Source organism: Rhinoraja longicauda, chromosome 19, assembly GCF_053455715.1.
Source record: "Rhinoraja longicauda isolate Sanriku21f chromosome 19, sRhiLon1.1, whole genome shotgun sequence".
NCBI lineage: Eukaryota > Metazoa > Chordata > Chondrichthyes > Rajiformes > Arhynchobatidae > Rhinoraja > Rhinoraja longicauda.
In genome coordinates, this window is record NC_135971.1 from 40,450,672 (window position 1) to 40,458,171 (window position 7,500).

Here is a 7,500-nt window from a genome sequence, read left to right on the forward strand (position 1 = left end):
GACCATGGCTGCCTGCTCCTTTGGTTCACGATGTCCCCGCCGAAGGCGGCGTACTTTAAAGTACTGCAGCTCGAGCGCACAAGGAGCGTGGGGAATTGTTAGCGGCGGCGTCGTTGTGCTGGGGGTGACGCTGCCTGCCTGCCTGCTCCTTTGGTTCACGATGTCCCCGCCGAAGGCGGCGAACTTTAAAGCGCTGCAGCTCGAGCGCACAAGGTGCGCGGGGAATTGTTAGCGGCGCCGTGGTTGTGGTGGCGGTGACCATGGCTGCCTGCTCCTTTGGTTCACGATGTCCCCGCCGAAGGCGGCGAACTTTAAAGTACTGCAGCTCGAGCGCACAAGGTGCGCGGGGAATTGTTAGCGGCGCCGTGCTTGTGCTGGCGGTGACCATGGCTGCCTGCTCCTTTGGTTCACGATGTCCCCGCCGAAGGCGGCGTACTTTAAAGTACTGCAGCTCGAGCGCACAAGGTGCGCGGGGAATTGTTAGCGGCGCCGTGGTTGTGCTGGCGGTGACCATGGCTGCCTGCTCCTTTGGTTCACGATGTCCCCGCCGAAGGCGGCGTACTTTAAAGTACTGCAGCTCGAGCGCACAAGGTGCGCGGGGAATTGTTAGCGGCGCCGTGCTTGTGCTGGCGGTGACCATGGCTGCCTGCTCCTTTGGTTCACGATGTCCCCGCCGAAGGCGGCGTACTTTAAAGTACTGCAGCTCGAGCGCACAAGGTGCGCGTGGAATTGTTAGCGGCGCCGTGGTTGTGCTGGCGGTGACCATGGCTGCCTGCTCCTTTGGTTCACGATGTCCCCGCCGAAGGCGGCGTACTTTAAAGTACTGCAGCTCGAGCGCACAAGGTGCGCGGGGAATTGTTAGCGGCGCCGTGCTTGTGCTGGCGGTGACCATGGCTGCCTGCTCCTTTGGTTCACGATGTCCCCGCCGAAGGCGGCGTACTTTAAAGTACTGCAGCTCGAGCGCACAAGGTGCGCGGGGAATTGTTAGCGGCGCCGTGGTTGTGCTGGCGGTGACCATGGCTGCCTGCTCCTTTGGTTCACGATGTCCCCGCCGAAGGCGGCGTACTTTAAAGTACTGCAGCTCGAGCGCACAAGGTGCGCGGGGAATTGTTAGCGGCGCCGTGCTTGTGCTGGCGGTGACCATGGCTGCCTGCTCCTTTGGTTCACGATGTCCCCGCCGAAGGCGGCGTACTTTAAAGTACTGCAGCTCGAGCGCACAAGGTGCGCGTGGAATTGTTAGCGGCGCCGTGGTTGTGCTGGCGGTGACCATGGCTGCCTGCTCCTTTGGTTCACGATGTCCCCGCCGAAGGCGGCGTACTTTAAAGTACTGCAGCTCGAGCGCACAAGGTGCGCGGGGAATTGTTAGCGGCGCCGTGCTTGTGCTGGCGGTGACCATGGCTGCCTGCTCCTTTGGTTCACGATGTCCCCGCCGAAGGCGGCGTACTTTAAAGTACTGCAGCTCGAGCGCACAAGGTGCGCGTGGAATTGTTAGCGGCGCCGTGGTTGTGCTGGCGGTGACCATGGCTGCCTGCTCCTTTGGTTCACGATGTCCCCGCCGAAGGCGGCGTACTTTAAAGTACTGCAGCTCGAGCGCACAAGGTGCGCGGGGAATTGTTAGCGGCGCCGTCGTTGTGCTGGCGGTGACCATGGCTGCCTGCTCCTTTGGTTCACGATGTCCCCGCCGAAGGCGGCGTACTTTAAAGTGCTGCAGCTCGAGCGCACCATGTGCGTGGGGAATTGTTAGCGGGGGCGTCGTTGTGCTGGGGGCTGACTGTCCCTAGTGGGTATAGGATAATGTTAATGTACGGGGATCGCTGGGCGGCACGGACTTGGAGGGCCGAAAAGGCCTGTTTCCGGCTGTATGTGTATGATATGATATGATATGATGCCTGCCTGCTCATTTGGTTCATGATGTCCACGCGGCAGGCGGAATATTTTAAAAGCACTGTTCTGTACGAAGTGCACAATGTCCGTTGGGGAAATGCAGCTGGGGGTCGGTCGACCGGCTGACGACGCCTGCCTGCCGATTTGGTTCACGATGTCCCCGCCGAAGGCGGCATACTTGAAAGTACCGCCGTTCGCGGCGCGCAATTTGCGGGGGGAGGAATTGTTAGTGCACGTCTGTGTGCTAGGTGACGATGCTTGCCGACTTGGTTCATGCCGTCCACGCCGAAGACGGCGCCGTTTAAAGTACTGCCGCTCGAGGTGCACAATTTGCGGGGGAATTGTTAATGGGCGTCGGCGTGCTGGGTGACGATGTGGAGATGTGGAACGCCGAGCCAGATCTATCTTATTTGTTTGCTTGGCCCACTGGACTTTGCGTGGGCTTTGCAACACTGTGTGCTAGGTTAAATCACGGCCAATAGAGTGAGTGTTTTTAATGATCCTGATCTGATAAGGGGACTAGAGGTAAAAGAGCCGTTAGGAGGCAGTGATCACAACACGATAAGTTTTACTCTGCAAATGGAAAGGTAGAAGGGAAAATCGGAAGTGTCTGTATTACAGTATAGCAAAGGGGATTACAGAGGCATGAGGCGGGAGCTGGCCAAAATTGACTGGAAGGAGGCCCTAGCAGGGAAGACGGTAGAACAGCAATGGCAGGTATTCCAGGGAATAATGCAGAGGTTGCAGGATCAATTTATTCCAAAGAGGTGGAAAGACTCTAAGGGGAGTAAGAGACACCTGTGGCTGACAAGGGAAGTCAGGGACAGCATAAAAATTAAGGAGAGGAGGTATAACATAGCAAAGAAGAGTGGGAAGACAGAGGATTGGGACTCTTTTAAAGAGCAACAAAAGTTAACTAAAGAGGCAATGCGGGGAGAAAAGATGAGGTGCGAGGGTAAACTAGCCAATAATATAAAGGAGGATAGCAAAAGTTTTTTTAGGTACGTGAAGAGGAAAAAAATAGTCAAGGCAAATGTGGGTCCCTTGAAGACAGAAACGGGGGAATTTATTATGGGGAACAAAGAAATGGCAGACGAGTTAAACCGTTACTTTGGGTCTGTCTTCACTGAGGAAGATACACACAATCTCCCAAATGTTCTAGGGGCCGGAGAACCTAGGGTGATGGAGGAACTGAAGGAAATCCACATTAGGCAGGAAATGGTTTTGGGTAGACTGATGGGACTGAAGGCTGATAAATCCCCAGGGCCTGATGGTCTGCATCCCAGGGTACCTAAGGAGGTGGCTCTAGAAATAGTGGAAGCATTGGAGATCATTTTTCAATGTTCTATATAGATTCAGGATCAGTTCCTGTGGATTGGAGGATAGCAAATGTTATCCCACTTTTTAAGAAGGGAGGGAGAGAGAAAACGGGTAATTATAGACCAGTTAGTCTGACATCAGTGGTGGGGAAGATGCTGGAGTCAATTAGAAAAGACGAAATTGCTGAGCATTTGGATAGCAGTAACAGGATCATTGCGAGTCAGCATGGATTTACGAAGGGGAAATCATGCTTGACAAATCTACTGGAATGTTTTGAGGATGTAACTAGGAAAATTGACAGGGGAGAGTCAGTGGACGTGGTGTACCTCGACTTTCAGAAAGCCTTCGACAAGCTCCCACATAGGAGATTAGTGGGCAAAATTAGGGCACGTGGTATTGGGGGTAGGGTACTGACATGGATAGAAAATTGGTTGACAGACGGAAAGCAAAGAGTGGGTATAAATGGGTCCCTCTCGGAATGGCAGGCAGTGACCAGTGGGGTACCGCAAGGTTCGGTGCTGGGACCCCAGCTATTTACGATATGCATTAATGACTTAGACGGAGGGATTAAAAGTACCATTAGCAAATTTGCAGATGATACTAAGCTGGAGGGTAGTGTGAATTGTGAGGAAGATGCAATAAGGCTGCAGGATGACTTGGACAGGTTGTGTGAGTGGGCGGATACATGGCAGATGCAGTTTAATGTAGATAAGTGCGAGGTTATTCACTTTGGAAGTAAGAGTAGAAAGGCAGATTATTGTCTGAATGGTGTCAAGTTAGGAGGAGGGGGAGTTCAACGAGATCTGGATGTCCTAGTGCATCAGTCAATGAAAGGAAGCATGCAGGTACAGCAGGCAGTGAAGAAAGCCAATGGAATGTTGGCCTTCGTAACCAGAGGAGTTGAGTATAGGAGCAAAGAGGTCCTTCTACAGTTGTAGCGGGCCCTGGTGAGACCGCACCTGGAGTACTGTGTGCAGTTTTGGTCTCCAAATTTGAGGAAGGATATTCTTGCTATGGAGGGCGTGCAGCGTAGGTTCACTAGGTTAATTCCCGGAATGGCGGGACGGTCGTATGTTGAAAGGCTGGAGCGATTGGGCTTGTATACACTGGTATTTAGAAGAATGAGGGGGGATCTTATTGAAACATATACGATAATTAGGGGATTGGACACATTAGAGGCAGGAAACATGTTCCCAATGTTGGGGGAGTCCAGAACAAGGGGCCACCGTTTAAGAATAAGGGGTAGGCCATTTAGAACGGAGATGAGGAAGAACCTTTTCAGTCAGAGAGTGGTGAAGGTGTGGAATTCTCTGCCTCAGAAGGCAGTGGAGGCCAGTTCGTTGGATGCTTTCAAGAGAGAGCTGGATAGAGCTCTTAAGGATAACGGAGTGAGGGGGTATGGGGAGAAGGCAGGAACGGGGTACTGATTGAGAGTGATCAGCCATGATCGCATTGAATGGCGGTGCTGGCTCGAAGGGCTGAATGGCCGACTCCTGCACCTATTGTCTATTGTCTATTGTCTATAATCAACCACTTTATTTTGCCCGTCTTTGTGACTCCTCTTTGACACGTCGATCACCGCTGAGGCTGTTTTACCTGTTTCCCCTATGTACCGTAAGGTACACTCCTTACATTGAACTGCATACACCCCATTATTTCGCTCACGGGTTATCCTCTGTGCTATCCAGTCTCTCCTGTCACCCTGTTCTATGTTTTTGTCTATTACCCAGTGGGAGCAGGCCCCATATTGACATTAATTTGTAACCCTACTGCTCCCCTCGTCTGCTGGTTTTATCACCATCTCATGTTTATCCCTCAGCTCTGCCGTGGTCTCCCTCTCTTTTTTTCTGGTGAGGTTCGGCCTATCCTTTGTCATGGGCATATCCCAGGCTGTTTTAGTAACGTTCTTTTAAAACGTGTCGTGTTTGTTTGGCTTTACCCACGTTCCAGCATTAGAGGCCAATTTTTGCAATGTTTCCTGGGTGGGATTTGCCGGTTTTACAAATGGTGTCACTATCTCACCCTGCTTCCTGATACCCTTATGGGGTCGGCTCTGTTCTTGCAGAACCCTCGGGTGGTGCAGAGTCTGGGCCTTGTTATCAATATCTTGCCCTGCTTCCCGATACCCTTGCGGGTTCGGCTCTGTTCTTGCAGATCCCTCAGGTGGTGCAGAGTCTGGGCGGCATCGTCACCCAGCACACCGACGCCCACTGAAAATTACCCACGCACAGTGCGCGCCTGGAGCGGCAGTAGTTCAAACTACCCCTACCCCTACCCCTACCCCTACCGCTACCCCTACCCCTACCCCTACCCCTAACCCTAACCCTAACCCTAACCCTAACCCTAACCCTAACCCTAACCCTAACCCTAACCCTAACCCTAACCCTAACCCTAACCCTAACCCTAACCCTAACCCTAACCCTAACCCTAACCCTGACCCTAATGCAGGCAGAGTTATTTATAAAGTGGCCCAGACTCTGCACCACCTGAGGGTTTTGTAACAGAACCAACCCCATAAGGGTTTCAGGAAGCAGGGCAAGATATTGATAACAAGGCGCAGACTCTGCACCACCTCAGGGTTCTGCAAGAACAGAGCCGACCCCATAAGGGCATCAGGAATCAGGGCAAGATATTGATAAAATGGCCCAGACTCTGCACCACCTGAGGGTTCTGCAAGAACAGAGCCGACCCCATAAGGGCATCAGGAAGCAGGGCAAGATATTGGTAACAAGGCCCACGGGGAAGGCGGCATACTTTGGGGTTATTTTGTAGTGAGTTTTGAAGGCATGTGCTAGTGTTACGCATACCGAGGGCGCGCAAAGTTCGGCGCGCCCGGGCCAAAACGCCTCTGCTGGCCGCGGCCGAGTCGGCCGACGGATTGCCACGGACTTGCTTGACGACCTGTCACTCTCCGTGCATCGGTTGCACGCCCGGTTCGTCCTTTCCATTTGTTTCATGATGTACACGCGGCAGGCGGAATATTTTAAAAGCACTGTTCTGTTCGAAGTGCACAATGGCCGTTGGGGCAATGCAACTGGGGGTCGGTCGACCGGCTGACGACGCCTGCCTGCCGATTTGGTTCACGATGTCCCCGCCGAAGGCGGCATACTTGAAAGTACTGCCGTTCGCGGCGCGCAATTTGCAGGGGGGAGGAATTGTTAGTGGACGTCTGTGTGCTGGGTGACGATGCTTGCCGACTTGGTTCATGCCGTCCACGCCGAAGACGGCGCCGTTTAAAGTACTGCCGCTCGAGGTGCACAATTTGCGGGGGAATTGTTATTGGGCGTCGGCGTGCTGGGTGACGATGTGGAGATGAGGAACGCCGAGCCAGATCTATCTTATTTGTTTGCTTGGGCCACTGGACTTTGCATGGGCTTTGCATCATTGTGTGCTACGTTAAATCACGGCCAATTGAGTGAGTATTTTTTATTCAACCACTCTATTTTGCCCGTCTTTGTGACTCCTCTATGACACGCCGATCACCGCTGACGTGTTAATCTGCGTGTTAGGTATCTCGGGGGTCAGTTGGACGGACAGATGTGTAAGGGTTTTGTTCGGAAGGATCGTTGAGTGTAAACGGTGAACGGGGGTTAAAGGCCCTGAGGTTTCAATCCTCTAAAGAATGTAAAAGGTCTGACGCGTTAGCTAGCAGCTAATGAGGTGAACCTAGCAGCTAATGAGGCTCTCTCTCTCTCACGGCCCCGGGACTCCCTCCCTCCCTCCTCCCTCTTGGAACCCTCCCTGCGTGGGGGGGGGGCACGAAGAAAAAGAGGGTATAAGAAGAATCCAGTGGAAGGAGTAGGGACTGGGGGCGAGGTCAGACAGCCTATCCGGCTAATAAAGCATCATGAGGTTAGGTATAAACTCTGATGACTGCATAAACTCGCCCCTAATGGGGGGGGGGGGGGCACTCTCTCCCCCACCCCTCTCTCCCCAGTGCCACTCCCTCCGACCCCCCCCCCCACTCTCTTCGTGTCGCTGGGCCCGCCCGGCACGGCCCCGAGGATCACTCCCCGCGCGGCAACGGGACACCGGGTCGCCGGGCCCGCAGGGTCGTCAGTCGGGCGGGGGGGGGGGGAGGGTGGCCATGCCAGCAGCAGGAGAGGTTTCCAACGAACCCGCGACCGCAGCAGGACCGCCCTCGGCAGACATTTGGACCCAGCGGGTCCGTTCGGGATGGTTGCCGGGCCCGCAGCAGAGGTTTCCTTCCACCCAACGGGGGGGGGGGGGGGGGGGGGGCGGGGCTGCCCATCTTCCCGCTCGAAGCAACGGCCTCACCCTAACGGCCTCACCCTA